Genomic DNA, 16,109 nt, shown 5'->3' with positions numbered 1-16,109 from the left:
TACTTTTTTCTCTCTACTTCTTTTAAAAAAAATTAATGTTAAACTAATATTAAAACAAATTCACAATAAGAAAAGAAAAAGCAACATCATAAACTTAAATACTAAAACTTAAATAGAAAATAAGAATAGAAAAAAACATTGCTGTGTGCACAGCAGAATGTAAAAGAGGATTAAAATTACACAACAATAAATTTCCATTTCAAGAAAGCGTATACTATAAATACTATACAATGTGTTCAGAGCTGTCCACCTTTTCTTGGTTTCCTTCCTTGTAAGTTTTCTTTTGTTCTCTACTGTGTACTTCTTACTTTGTTCTCTTCCTCCCCTTCAGAAGCCTACAATTAAGCTTGGAGATATGTATGTATATATATATATATATGTGTGTATGTATATGTATATGTATGTGTGTATGTACATGTATGTGTGTATGTGTATATATATGTATATGCATATACATATATAGACACACACATTATACACACACATATATGCACATATATACATATATACATAAGCATACATACACACATATATATACATATATACATACACTTGCATACCCATACATATACTTAGATATCTATAATCATACTCACATATAGATATACATTCTTATGTATCTATGTAAGACCATACTATGCTTGTTTATCCTCTTTCTCTGAGGGTGGATAACATATTCCTTTATAGGTCCAAGTCTTTCCCTATTTTTCTAAGTCCACCAACTCATCATTTTTTGTACCACAGCAATATTCTGATCTTGTGCTGTCTAGTTATATGAAATAGTCTACAACAATATTGATTAATATGGCCGAGGTATAGTATAGTTTCCCTATTTTTCTCTTCTGATTAAATCTATTTTAGCTTTAATTTTGTCTGATATTATGATTACTACCCTTGCTTTTTTCCCTCTAATAAATTCTACTCTTGATCTTTATTTTATATTTGTGTGTATTTCCTATTTCCTATCCCTTCTCACTCCTCTTTTTCCTGCCACTGCCTTGCCCTGCTATTACTTAACCTACCTCCTCACCAAGGATCCCTCTCTCTTCTTCTCCCTCCCAGACTCAAATCCCTCCCTTATCCTCTTCCAACCTCTATCCCTTAAGCCTTTTATTTCTTTCTGAATTTAGAAGACTTTTATGCCCTTTTAGAGATATATGTATTGTTTCCTCTTCAACCCATTCCTGATGAGAGCAGGGTTCCAGAATTACCAGCCTTCCTTCCCCACCAAATCCCTGTGTGTCAGTTATTCCTCTCACACATCATTTGGATAAGATAATCACTCTTTTAATCTTTTCCTATATGGTTTGCTTTTTAGTATCACATCATACTCAACTCTACCCCAATGTTTCTTTCAAACTTCCCAATTACTAATAACAATCTTAGATATACAATTTAAATTTCCTCATATAAAAAGTGAATAGTCTGTCCTTATTGAGTCCCTTGTAATTAATCATTGATGTTACCTTATATTTCTCTTGGATCTTGTATGTTAAATTTTCTATTGATTTCAGGTCTTTTTGCAACAAAATCCTGAAAGTTGAACAATTCATTGAATATCCTTTTTTGTTGTTGTTCAGAATTATGCTTAACTTGGCAGGGTATGATATTTTGGGCTGCAATCCTAGTTCTTTTGCTCTTTAATATATAGTGTTTCAAGACCTGCAGTCTTTTAGTGTAGCCACTGCTCGGTCCTGTGTGATTTTAATTGTGGCTCTGCCATATTTGATTTTTTTTCTTGTTATTCATAATATTTTCTCCTTGAGCTGGGGGTTTCGGAATCTAGCTATGATCTTCCTGGAGATTTTCCTTTGTAGGAACTCTTTCAGATGGCGATTAGCAGATTTTTTTCTATTTCTACTTTCCCCTCTTGTTCTAACATTTCAAGACAATTTCCTTTAATTATTTCTTGTATTATTGTATCAAGATTCTTTTTTTGATCATAGCTTTCAGGCTGTCCAATTATTCTTATGTTTTCTCTTCTTGATCTATTCTCCAGATCAATTGTTTTTCTTATGAGATATTTTACTTTCTCTTCTATCTTTTTCATTCTTTATATTTTGTTTTGTTATCTCTTGGTCTCTTATAACTTTGCTGGCTTCCCCTTGCCCAATTCTAATTTTCTTCCTTAAGGAGTCATTTTCATCCTTAAGATTCTGGATCCCTTTTTCCAGTTGGTTGTCCTTCTTTTAACAATCTTGTTTTTCTTGAATTGTTTTTGTTTTTTTTTGTTTTTCCTCAATCTCTCTTGTTTGATTTTTAAAGTCTTAAAAGTTCTTCTTTGAATTCTTTTTGCGCAGGTGATCATTTGACATTACTCTTTGGGGTGGGAGAGGCTTTTTTTGATTCAATATCCTCCCCTAAAAATGAAGTCTGGTCTACTCTATTACCATAGTAATTTTCTATGGTTAGGTTCTTCTTTGCCGCTCATTTAAAAAAAATTATTTATAGGAATTTGTTACTGTAATCACTTCTAGTACTGGGGTATGGAGGAAGGTGTCTCTGACCTCAGATCCTCCTTCAGTTCTCTCCTTCTGTTTTGGGTCAGAAACCAAGAACTTCTCCCTTCTGTAAGTGCCCACAGTCAGTAGCATTCCCACCCCACTTCTTCTGCACTCACCTGGCTTGTGCTGGTTTCTTCTTGCCTAGGGCTGTGGTTTAGCAGCACAGCTGAGGCTGGTGTCTTTTATCAGCAGAGGTTCCCTCAATCTTCCCCCACTCAGACTCCCAGCTCCCCACACTGTCCAGGAGGTAAAAATTCCTGAGGCTGGGTCCAGATTGCTCCTCAACCCAGCTAGCCCTAGGGCTTACTGCTCATTATTTCAGCAGAACTAGCCTAGAGGTATTATTTACTCTTCACAGAGACCAAACCTTGGGCCTAGGATTTTTCTTCTGATTGTCACAGGAGGACCACTTTTCTCACCACCCTCTTGTTTGATTTTTACCACTCTACATTCACCCTATTTTGCTCTATTTTGTCTTGTTTGTGGGGGAAATCTGGAGAGCTTGGAATTTTCTGACCTACTCTACCATCTTCCCAGAATCCTCCCACATATATAATTATAAATCTAGATCTGGAAAACGTTTCAGAGGTCAACTAGTCAGACCACCTAATTTTTCAAATAAGGAAGCTGAGACAACAGAGATTAAGTGATTTGACCAAGGTCACACAGATAGTAAATAGAAGATTCAGAATTTAAAGTCAGGTCCTCTTACTCCAAAACTAATACTCATCCAATTGCACCCTTTCTCTTTAACCTGTAAGCACTCCTGACAGATTTAGAATTAACTTTTTCCAATTATGATTTTAGACAGAGAAGCAGGAAACATTGCAGATAACTTCCAGAAAACGTCCACATTTTGTCAAACTTTCAGTATCTTGTTACAGACAAAAGAAATATTTCAAAACACCTCAATTTATCAATCTTTATCCCCTCTACCCATTTTCTTTTTTGATTGACAGTTTCCATTTGAGCACCACATTGAGAACTAGGCAATACTGCCCATTCCTGAGAACTAATCCACTGATTTTTTTAAATCAAAGTCCATTCTGCAGTGCCCAGGATACATTGAGATTCCGTATTTGGAAACTTTTGGAGGAGTTCTTCACTCCTTCCAATCAGAAGGGTCCTAGGGCAGAGGATGCTGATTGAGTTCCTTGTGGATCTTGTCTATTTTTTCATATTTGTATCTCTGGTGCTTAGCAGAGTGCCTGGCACATAGGTATGTGCTTAATAAATATTTATTGATTGACACACTGTCCTAGGCTACAAATTGTCACCCCTGAAGTTGTCACTACTGCCTTAAGTCCTACAGCATAACTGAAAGTTACCTGAGATAGATTGACTACTTATTGTACAAGTTGCATTGAACCAATCCCTTTACTGTATTCTTCAGATTCTTTATTTGAACCATGAATGGCATCTCAGGAATAAAAGTATATTTGTCCTTCCCTTTTAAACTTAGAATGGTTGAAGGCTGTACCTTCATAGGTTTATTGAAGAGAGGGATATGCCCTTCTAATCCTTTACACAGTGTACTAGGTCAAATGCCTTCCAATCTTCTGGGATAGTTCAGCACTTTATCCCCTGTGGACAGTTCCCTTGCATATTACCAGTTGCATCACCACTGTCTTTCTGCCACTCCATTGAGTTTTAGTTTTAGTAGATTAAGGTCAATTAATATAATTGGCTAAGTCTTATTACCAGATAATCCCAACACTTGTAGCCATGATTCTATTTTTGGAGGAGAAGGAAACCTGTATAATCATTTAAAATACTGCCCATATAATTACAATGACCAAGCTTGGTCCTGGAGAAGAGTTTTAAAAAATGCACCTCTCTCCTTCTTTGCAGAGATGGAGAACTATGAATGATAAATAATGCATGTGCCATTAGATATAGTTTATGTTTGGATTACTTTTGCCAAACTGATTTTTTTCTCTTTTTTTAATATTCTTTTAATAAGGGATGTCTCACAGGGAGGGATATATGCTGATGTGAAAATGATATAAAATATTTTTAAAATATTAGATACGCTCTTATCATCTCCCTGCAAGGTTAAGACTACATATCTTACGGAGTCTCTGCAAAGTATTCTTATTCTGTCCTTGCCCCCTGTTTGGTTCTCTTTTGGGGGCTATATTCCTAGATCAGTACAGAGTTATAGGGGTCACATATCATCACCCACACAGAGTACAGAGAGTCATTCTTTCCTTTATCCCTACACATAAATGTGTACTGCCATAACAATGCAGGTTTTTTCCCCTTACCCCTAGTGATTCTCCATCTACTCATCCTATTCCACCCCTTTTCCTACCCACACACTCACATAGGTGAGAACTGACCTCAGAGTCTTTAAAGCACTTTGAAATGTAAGCACTAAATATTATTATTCTACATTTAGAAAATAACATTCTAATGCTTTCTGCTAACATTTCTTAGCATTCTTTTCTGTCCAGTATCTCAATGGGAAGAGCCTCATTATTTTGAACTCCCCACTGGTTTTAATAATCACTTTGTGATAGTTATAAAAAACCTTTATAGATTTTTCCCATTTTCACCTGGCTTTTATTCTCCCAATTTCATCTTTAAATGCCTTTGGTATGACTTTGTTTAGTTGGGTCTCTTGTCAGGCTTTCTTTCAATTTATCTTTTTAACCTCTACTGCTTCTGAATGTTTGATGAAGTGATTCTGATCACAATGTTCCAACATCTTTCTCTGTAAGATTTTTATAATGAGTTTATATTCTAAACCAGTGTCTTCCTTCACTGCTACATCTCTCTTCTTGTCAATGACATCAAAAGTTTGGAGAAGGATGAAGTGATTTCTAGGCCGTTTTGTTGTCTTATTTTGTTTCATTATGACAATTGACTTACATCCATTAACACTTTGTTACGAAATTTCTATAATCCCTATTGATGTTCTTTCTTCCATTCATTTCCAGTTTCTTTGCAACAATAATTTGTTAAAATAGGTCAGATTTCTTCTAGTTCTGTATTTGTCTCTGTTCTGTCGAGTCTTTGTTCTGTTTGAACACCGAAAATTGGTTCAATAATGGCTTGTTGTTGTTTAGTCATTTAGTCATGTCTGACTCTTTGTGATCCTGTGGACCATACTGTCCATGGGGTTTTCTTGGCAAAAATACTGAAGTGATTTGCTATTTCCTTCTCCAGTGGATTAAGACAAACAGAGGTTGAGTGACTTGTCCAGAGTCACACAGGTAGTAAGTGTCTTAAGCTGTATTTGAACTCACATTTTAATGATTCTAGGCCCAGTGCTCTATCTACTGAGCCAACTAGATGCCTCATAGGCAATTGCAGTTAAGCAACTTGCCCAAAGTCACATAGCTGGTAAGTTTCTGAGAACAGATTTTAACTCTGGTCAATAATGACTACTGTATCAATAACCTATCATTCCTTTCTATTAAGATATAATCAATTTAATTATTTTATGTTATTTGGTGCTTGCCATGTCCATCAACCCTTTGATTCTTTTTTTTTTGAAGAAATTAGGTAATTAGGTGGTACAATGAATAAAGTACTGGGCCCACAGTCAGGAGGACCTGAGTTCAAATATGGCCTTAGGCGTTTGCTACCTATTTAAGTCTAGGCAAGTCACTTAACCTCTGCTTGCCTTCATTTCTTCATCTGTAAAAATGGGGCTAATAATAGAACCTACCTCCCAGGGTTGTTGTGAGATCAAATGAGATAATATTTTTATATCACTTAGCACAGTCCGAGGCACATAGTAACTATTATATGTCTGTCTTTCTTTCTTTCTTTCTTTCTTTCTTTCTTTCTTTCTTTCTTTCTTTCTTTCTTTCTTTCTTTCTTTCTTTCTCTTCCTTCCTTCCTTCCTTCCTTCCTTCCTTCTTCCTTCCTTCCTTCCTTCCTTCCTTCCTTCTTTCTCTCTCTCTCTCTCTCTCTCTCTCTCTCTCTCTCTCTCTCTCTCTCTCTCTCTCTTTCTTTCATTCTTTCTTTCTTCCTGTCTGCAATTGGAATCTAATATTTTAATCCCAGAAGTACAGCTAGAGGAAGTAGAAATGCAAATTAAATCAGCTGTAAAGTTTTACTTCTCAGCTATCAGGTTGGCAGTTGTTGAAGGGTCTGTAGGAAAACAGGAACTCTAATGGACTGTTAGTGGAGCAATACATTTTTCCAGCTGTTCTGAAAATCAATTTAGAATAAGATACTAAAAGTCATGAAACAGCATGTACTTTGTCCTACAAATACTACTAGTATCAAAGATCAAATAAAGAAAAAAGGACCCATTTTTATATAAATATTTAAAGCAGCTCTTTTTGCTGTAGTAAAGAATTGGAAACAAAAGGAGTATCAATCAACTGATTGGAATGGAATATTACAGATTTGTAAGAAATAATGAAACACAATCAGACTCAATCTGCGAAGACTTGATGAAGTGATGCAGAGAACCAGGACAAGTATTTAAACAATGAAAATAACATCGTAAAGAAAAACAACTTTGGAAAATTTAAGAATACTGATCAATTCAATGACTATGATTACCGATGACTTATTGTTTGTCCTTCATTTTAAAGAGGACCAATGACATTACAGGGTGATATCTTGACTCATGTACAAATTGGATTTAAGTGAGGCAGAGTTGCACAAAGTCCTCAGCCTCACTCTTTCTTCCAAAGTAATCAAAGTCCAGTATCAAGACAAAAGTCAGAATTATTGGCAATGGCCCAGAATAGAGTGGATGACTTTGGCATCTTCAATGTCTGACCAAGTTCTAAGGACTCTGTAGTGCCTGCTGGTGTATGGGATGTTCAGAAAGGACTAGTACCTTTGGTGTGAGGGCTTGTTGAGCCCTTTTCAGAGCTGCTCATCCATCTTTGGTGCCTGCCTTCACCTGTGGCTCCAAGAAGCTATGTTTGTAGGTGCTACACCCTGGTAAAACCATCTAAGCAGACAATTAAACCAGGTTGAGGTTAACCAACAGGACTCAAATCTATCAATGAATTAGGGGGATGTCCACACCAAGCATGTGAAGATTTCCCTCAATGAAATGGGACTGAAGAGAACAATTTTTCCAGATGATTAGTTAAACATGCTATCTATTTCGTGACAGAAAAGTAATGGACTTAAGGTGCAAAATAAGACATATATTTTTGGACATGACATACATGTGAATTTGTTTTGCTTATAAATTTTTTGTTATGATAATTATGTTTTTCTTTTTAATCAAGATGTAGTAAACTTGAGTGGGAGAGGGAGGAACTAGCAGCAGTATTTAAAAAAAGAAAATAAAGCAAAGAAGATTATTGAAGAATTTTTTTAGAATGTACAGAAGTGAAATGAAGGAAGTTCAGAAGAACATAGACAAGATAAAAAATTTTGAAAGTAAAATGTTGAATTCATTGTATACTTTTTAAAAGCAAGCTTCACATGATAGAAATCCACAGTTTGACAAATAATCCTCTTTTTCTGTTCTATGTTTTTTTTATAGAAATGCTCTTGGGGGGGTGTTCCTTCAATTAAGAATAAAAAGAAGAATTTTTAAAGAAGCTGTAACAACAAGAAAGGCAACATGGTATAGGGACAGAAAGTTGGTCTTAGAGTCAGGAAGAGGAGTTCAAGTCCTGATTTATATATATATATATATATATATATTATATATATATATATATATATATATGTATATATATATATGTGTATATATATATATATATATGTATATATATATATATGTGTATATATATATATATATATATATATATATATATACACACACACACACACACCACACACACACACACACACACATACATACATACGTACATACACACATACATACAGTGTGTTGCTGGGCAAATCACTTCTTAAGTGCCCCAGGCAAACTTCTAAGCTTATGAGGTGCTGATTTGAATTGCTAAAGGGAGTCTGTTACTGGAAGCTCTTTGTATGGATGAAATCATCAGTAAAACACACACATCACTTAATTTTTTTTTTAGGCAATTGGGGTTAAGAGAGATGTCTAAGGAAAACCTAATAAGAGAGAGAAATACATTTTAAAACTAAAATATATTTTGTCAGAGCATTTTCTGGGTGGGAACTTGGTCCAATAGAAAAAAGATTATTGAGGGAGCAGAGCCAAGATGGTGGAGTAAAAGCAGTGACTTGCTTGAGCTCTCCTCTAAACCCCTCCAAACACCTGTAAAAAAATGACTCTAAACAAATTCTAGAGCAGCAGAACCCACAAAAAGGCAGAGTGGAACAAATTTACAGCTCAAGACAATGGAAAGTCAGCAGGAAAGGTCTCTTGGACTGAGTTGGGAGAGGAGCGCAATTCAGCCTGGGCTACGCCAGCAAAGACCAGGCCTCAGGGGACTGAATCATGGGGATCTGTGGTGGTTTCCAGACTTCACAACCCAGAAGCAACAAAGACAACTTAGAAGGTCAGTAGGAAAGGTCTATCAACTACAGTGTTGAGAGGATCTCAGTCCAGCCCCAGTCCCAGCGCAGCCCTGGGGCAATGGCTGCTTCTAGAGCTCCTGGCCTACAGATGGAGGGGGATCAAGTGGCTGATCAGAGGAGGACTGCAGGTATCTCTTTGATGGCACTGAGGCAGGACTCTTGCTTTGCCCGTACTTGGATCTAGGTCACAGTTCTGGGTGGCAGTCCTGGGGTGAGGAGGAGCACTGGTGTGGTGGAGTTTGTGGTGGCAGTGGAGAGGGAACCTTTCTCACAGTTCTGAGGCAGAAAATAGTGCTTGTGGTCACTCATAAAGCAGAGCCCAGGCCAGGAAAGGAGTAAACACCTCATCCTTGATTATACCACCCTGGAAGAATGGAAAATTTGCAGGTCCCTAGAAATATCTCTGAAAACAGCTGCACAAAACCCTGGAAGCTTGGGACAGTGCATTCTCCACACTGGAAGCACACTTCTACCTTAACAAAGAGTTTAAAAGTCAAATAATTGGCTGGGATCATGAGCAAACAGTGCAAAAAAAAAAGTCAGACCATAGAATCTTACTTTGGTGACAAAGAAGATCATACAATCAGAAGAAGCCAACAAAGTCAAAGCTCCTACATCCAAAGCCTCCAAGAAAACCATGAATCAGTAACAGGCCATGGAAAAGCTCAAAAAGGATTTTGAGAGACAAGTAAGAGAAATAGAGGAAAAACTGGGAAAAGAAATGAGAGTGATGCAAGAAAATCATGAAAAATTCATCAACAGCTTGCTAAAGGAGACCAAAAAATACTGAAGAAAATAACATCTTAAAAATAGACTAACCCAAATGGCAAAAGAGGGCCAAAAAGCCAATGAGGAGAAGAATGCCTTAAAAAGTAGAATTGGGCAAATGGAAAAGGAAGTCCAAAAGCTCACTGAAGAAAATACTTCCTTAAAAATTAGAATGGAGCAAATAGAAACTAGTGACTTTATGAGAAATCAAGAAATTACTAAACAAAACCAAAAGAATGAAAAAAAATAGAAGACAATATTAAACGTCTCATTGGAAAAGCAAGTGCCCTGGAAAATAGATCTAGGAGAGAGAATTTAAAAATGATTGGACTGCCTGAAAGCCATGATCAAAATAGAGCCTAGACATCATCTTTCAAGAAATTATCAAGGAAAACTGCCCTGATATTCTAGAACTAGAGGGTAAAATAGAAATGGAAAGAATCCACTGATTACCTCCTGAAAGAGATCCCCAAAGAAAAACTCCTAGGAATATTATAGCCAAATTCCAGAGTTCCCAGGTTAAGGAGAAAATGTTGCAAGCAGTCAGAAAGAAACAATTCAAATATTGTGGAAACATAATCAGGATAACACAAGATTTAGCAGCTTCTACGTTAAGGGATCACAGGGCTTGGAATATGATATTCCTGAGGGCAAAGGAGATAGGATTACAATCAAGAATCACCTACCCAGCAAAACTGAGTATAATCCTTCAGGGAAAAAATGGATATTCAGTGAAAGATACCATGGAGTGAGTGGGGAGGTATAGTCCTTAATTCCACTCTTAACCAGCACATCCCATCACCACTGTCACTATAGCACTGCTAACTTAAGAAGTAATGTCCTGGTCTTGCCTTATAATCACCTACTCCTGTACATTTGTGCATTCTATCCTTCACACGTGTGAAAAAAACTTTGTCCATATCTTTATCTGTTGAAGCCTTCTTTCTGCAAAGCCCAATATCAATATCATCCTGCCCCCTGCCCCACTGAAGCATTCCATGATGATAATAGTTAGATAGGATGCCATTCAGTTTGATAGGGTTACTAATGTGTAAATTAAGTGAATGCTATAGATATAATTTGCATAGATTTTGTCAAAGCATTTGACAAGGTCTGTCGTGAACTCCTGTGCAAAAGATGCAGAGATGTGAAATAGATGAGAGAACAGTCAAGCAGCTTCCCAGCTGATTGCATGGCTAGATGCAAAGAGTAGTCAGTCATTAAGATTCAATGTCATTTTAGAGTGAAATTTCTATTTTTGTGCTGCAGGAATCTGTGCTTGGCTCTGTGCTAGTTAACTTTCTTATCAGTGAGTTCAGATTTCTGATTAAAATGGCACAGTGGAAAGCCCTAAAAAGTCCAGCTCTCCCGCATAAACCCTAGCAAATATGTGGGAAGGTCCCTAAAAAGACTAATAATGATAAGGAGAGCCAAAAAGAAACAAGTAAGCTCTTGGAATCAATCCACTGTTTTTAGGGGTTTTTTTCAGTCATGTTTGACTCTTTGTGACCCCATTTGGCGTTTTTTTGGCAAAGATAGCGGAGTGGTTTGCCATTTTGTTCTCCAACTCATTTACAGATGAGGAAACTGAGGCAAACAAGGTTAAATGAGTTGCCCAGAGTCATACTGCTAGTTAAGTGTCTGAGGCCAGATTTGAGCTCAGCAAAATGAGTCTTCCTGATTCCAGGCCTGGAATTCTATCCATTGCACCAAATGGCTGCCCCTCCAACCAATCTAGAACTGGCCAAAAAGACTGGTGGAGAGGAGGTTAGTTATGCTGGAGAAACCACCAGGAGTTCAGGTAGATGTGCAACATGGCAGAAATGGGGGGAGGAGCTATCCCAAAGAAGCCAGGATGTGCTCTTATAAATGGACCTCCAATGAGCAATCACTTCAAACAGAAGGGTCACAAGTCAGCAGGAATTCTATTAATTGGGGAACTGAAGCCAAATCCCAGACCTGGCTTGTCATAACAGAATTGGGGGATACAACCTGCTCCTACTGATCACTGTGCAAGGAAACAGGGGCCAACCATTTATTTCTCAGAATATTGGGAGTCCAAGTAAGAAACAGAGGCAATTCAGTACCTGGGAGTAAATGCTAGGGGAGGCTGTGCTAATAATCTTGATCATCCCTTTGGAGCCTATTGGCAGGGGGAGGGGAGATATGGGGAGAATATTTGGAACTCAAAATCTTGTGGAAGTGAATGTTGAAAGCTAAAAATTGGTTAATTAAAAAAAGAAAAATAGAATGGTGCAAACAAAAGTTTATGACTCTAGGAGTAACATGAAATACTAGAACAAAGTAAAAAAAGAAAAACTAGAAGGAAATGTAGGGTATCTACTATCAACAACTGGCGTGATCTGCAGACCAGTTGAGGAAAGATCATTTAAGGATCAACAATCAACAATGATAAAAAAAAATATGGGTAACAAATTTCAAGAAATCATGAAAGAAAACTGAACAGGTTTGTCAGAAACAGAAAGCAAAGTGAAAATAGAATGAATCCATCAAACACTTCCTGATTAGAAACCTCAAACTAATAACACCCATGAATTGTCATAGCCAAAATCAAGAGCTTCCAAGTCAAAGAAAAAACACTTCAAGCTTTCAAAGAAAGATTTCAAATTCCAAGGAATGAGTCAGGATTTCAGAAGATCAGAAAGTTACTATCATAAGGAGAGAAGATCTTGGAATATGATATTCCAAAAGGCAAAATATGAGGGCTGACAGCCAAGAATAACACCCTAAAAAACTAAATATAATCCTGCTCTGGGGAAAATAAACATTTAATAGAACAGAGGACTTTGAAATATTCCTGATAAAAAGACCAAGGTTGAGCCAAAACTTCTAAATGCAAATACTGGAGTCAAGAAAAACCTAGATTGGTAAATTTATTGAGAAATTGGAATGAGGCTAATGACATCAAGGAGATGATGAAATGACTTGCAGTTGACTTTGATTTGAGTAAGAGCTGTGCAAGGTCACCAGCCTCACTTTCTCTTCCAGAGCCAGTTGGGTACAGTGCCCAGATATTCATCAAAATGACTATTCTAATAGGGAGAGAAGAGATTCCCTGATTCTGAAGTGCCCCTTCAAAATCCTAATTTTCTCAAGGGTCCCAGGGATCCTTGAACTAAGGAGTTAAATAAGAAAGAGAACCTAGGTATGGTTTCATTCTGCTCTTTTGGTTTTAAGAGAGGACAGAAAAAGGACAGAAAAGGGATTACTAGAGAAAAAAGTGAGGAGGAAGAAGAAACTCACTATTTTGTGTAAGTGGTGTATGAGAAAAACATAGAAAAATTGAGGATGGGTATCACATGAAATTCCCCTTAACTAAACTGAATAAAGAACTTTTGAACACTATTCTTTGCCCTCATCATGAACACCAGTTCCTCTTCTCCTCAGTGCTTTCTCAGATCATTACATCTACTATGGCTTCACGTTCCTCCACTTCCAGTTTAAATCTTATAATTAACAATTCATACTCTATGCTGTCTTCCATTCTCAAATTCATTGCCCCCTTTTCTATAATCATTCATACTTTGACAAAGCCCAACCCAGGGTAATGGCAGAGGACAGAGCCAACTCCTGATTGGGGATTATGTAAGAAGAATTGAGCATTCCTGATGTATAACACTGCCTTTGCTTATCTCCACCTACAAACACACACACACACAAAAACAATCACCATACATTTTAGGTGGTTCTCCAGTATGTTTTGTATTGCACTGAGCAAAAATAAAAACAATGTCTTATTTATGTTGTTAATAGAATGCGACTTTAACATAGTTCTCTTTGTGAATTCCTTCCAGGTGCCCTTCTATGAAATACTCCAGCATTATCACAAGACCAGGTTTAGAATGAGATTCTCCCATTTCCTGAGCACTCAAATAGCTTTCTGTAGCAACATTTTCAATGGCCCCCTGATGACCTAAGAATAAGCATGGCTCCCACTAGGGCACTATTTAGAATGTTAGCACATCTGTGCACTAAACAGCTCCTGATCGGCCAGAAATTAATGCAGTTGCTGGAGAGCAGCTTATACACTAGAGAAATTTAGTCCATTGTCATCCATATGTGCCAGGGACTTATTGTACTGGAGCAAGAATTGGGCAGGACTCCATCTAACAGACTTATACAGACTCATAAGAGGCAATAGTAACACTACACCCCCTTTTTCTGAATCCAGTGGTGATATTGAGTATGGAGAAGAGAAGACTTAAAGAGGTGGAAGAGAGAAGAGAAGACAGTGAGTTGGGAGAGATGATAACTTTCTTCAAATCTTTGAAAGAGTGTCACAGGAACAAAACCAACAGAAACATATGATTATCTTAATAGATGCTGAAAAACTTTTGACAAAGTACAGCATCCATTCCTATTTAAAAACACCAGAGAGCATAAGAATAAAGGGAGCATTCCTTTAAATGATAAGCAGTATCTATCTAAAACAATTAGCAAGCATTATCTATAATGGGGATAAGCTAGAAGTCATCCCAAGAAGATCAGGGGTGAAGCAAGCATGCCCATTATCACCACTATTATTCAATATAGTACTGGAAATGTTAGCTACAGTAATGAGAAGAAAAAGAAATAGAAGGAATTAGAATAGGCAACGAGGAAACAAAACTATCACTCTTTGAAGATGGTATACTTAGAGAGCACTAGAGCATCAACTAAAAATTACTCAAAATAACTAACAACTTTAGCAAAGTTGCAGGATATAAGATAAACCTACATAAATCATCAACATTTCTTCATATGACCAATAAATCCCAGCAGCAAGAGATAGAGAAATTCCATTTAAACTAACTCTAAATAATATGAAATACTTAGAAGTCTACCTGTCAAGACAAGTATGGGAGCTACATGAACACAATTACTAAGCACTTTTCACACAAATCAAGTCAAATCTAAACAATTAGAAAAATATCAACTTCTCATGGGAAGCTGAGCTAATATAATAAAAATGACAATTCTGCATAAATTAATTTACCTATTTAGTGCTATAATAATCAAACTAACAAAAAATTATTTTATAGAGCTAGAAAAAATGACGAAATTCATCTGTAAGAATAAAAGGTCATGAATATCAAGGGAATTAATGAAAAAAAAAATACGAACGAAGGTGGCCTACCAATACCAGCTCTCAAACTATATCATAGAGTAGTAATTATCAAAACCATCTGGTCCTGGCTAAGAAATAGAGTGGTGGATCAGTGGAATAGATTAGGTACACAAGACGCGATAGTCAATGACCATAGTAACCCAAAGACCCCAGCCTTTAGGACAAGAACACAATATTTGACAACAACTGCTGGGAAAACTAGAAAACAATAAGATACAAACTAGGTATAGACCAACATCTCACACCATATACCAAGATAAGGTCAAATAAATGCATGATTTAAACATAAAGGGTGACACCATAAGCAAATTAGAAGAGCAAAAGATGGTTTACCCGTCAGATCTATGGGGGGGAGGAGAAGCATTCATGACCAAACAAAAGATAGAGAGCACTACAACATGTAAAATACATAATTTTGATTATGTTAAAATAAAAAGCTTTTGTACAAACAAAAACCAATGCAACCAAAATTGGAAGGAAAATATAAAGCTGGGGAACAATCTTTACAGCCAGTGTCTCTGATAGAGGCCTTGTTTCTAAAATATATAGAGAACTGAGTCAAGTTTATAAAAATACAAGTCATCCCCCAATTGATAAATGACCAAAGAATATGAACAGGCAGTTTTCAGATGAAGGAATCAAAGCTATCCATAGGCATAAGAAGAAGGGCTCTAAATCACTTTTGATTAGAGAAGTGCAAATTAAAATAACTCTGAGATACCACCTCACACCTATCAGATTGGCTAATATGACAAAAAAAGGAAAATGATAAATGTTAGAGAGGATGTGGGAAAATTGGGACACTGATGCACTATTGGTGGAGTTGTGAACTGATCCAACCATTCTGGAGAGCAATTTAGAACTATGCCTAAAGGGCAACCAAATTGTGCATACCCTTGATCCAGCAATACCACTGCTAGGTCTATATCCCAGAGACCAAAAAGAAAGAAAAAGGACCTATATATAGAAAAATATTCATAGCAATCCATTTCATGGTGGCAAACTATTGGAAATCGAGGGGAATAGCTGAACAAGCTGTGGTTTATGAATGTGATGGAATGCTATATTGAGCTATAAGAAATGATTAACAGGCAGATTTCAGAAAATCCTGGAAAGACCTATTGGAACTGATGCGAAGTGAAATGAGCAAAATCTGGAAAACATTGTATGTGATATAAGCAATATTGTGTGATAATCAACTATGAATGACACAGCTCTTCTCAGCCACACAATGATCCAAGACAAGTACAAAGGACTCACAAAGGAAAATG

Source organism: Phascolarctos cinereus, unplaced genomic scaffold (assembly GCF_003287225.1).
Source record: "Phascolarctos cinereus isolate Bilbo 61053 unplaced genomic scaffold, phaCin_HiC Scaffold_4;HRSCAF=312, whole genome shotgun sequence".
Taxonomy (NCBI): domain Eukaryota; kingdom Metazoa; phylum Chordata; class Mammalia; order Diprotodontia; family Phascolarctidae; genus Phascolarctos; species Phascolarctos cinereus.
This window is presented reverse-complemented; position numbering follows the sequence as displayed.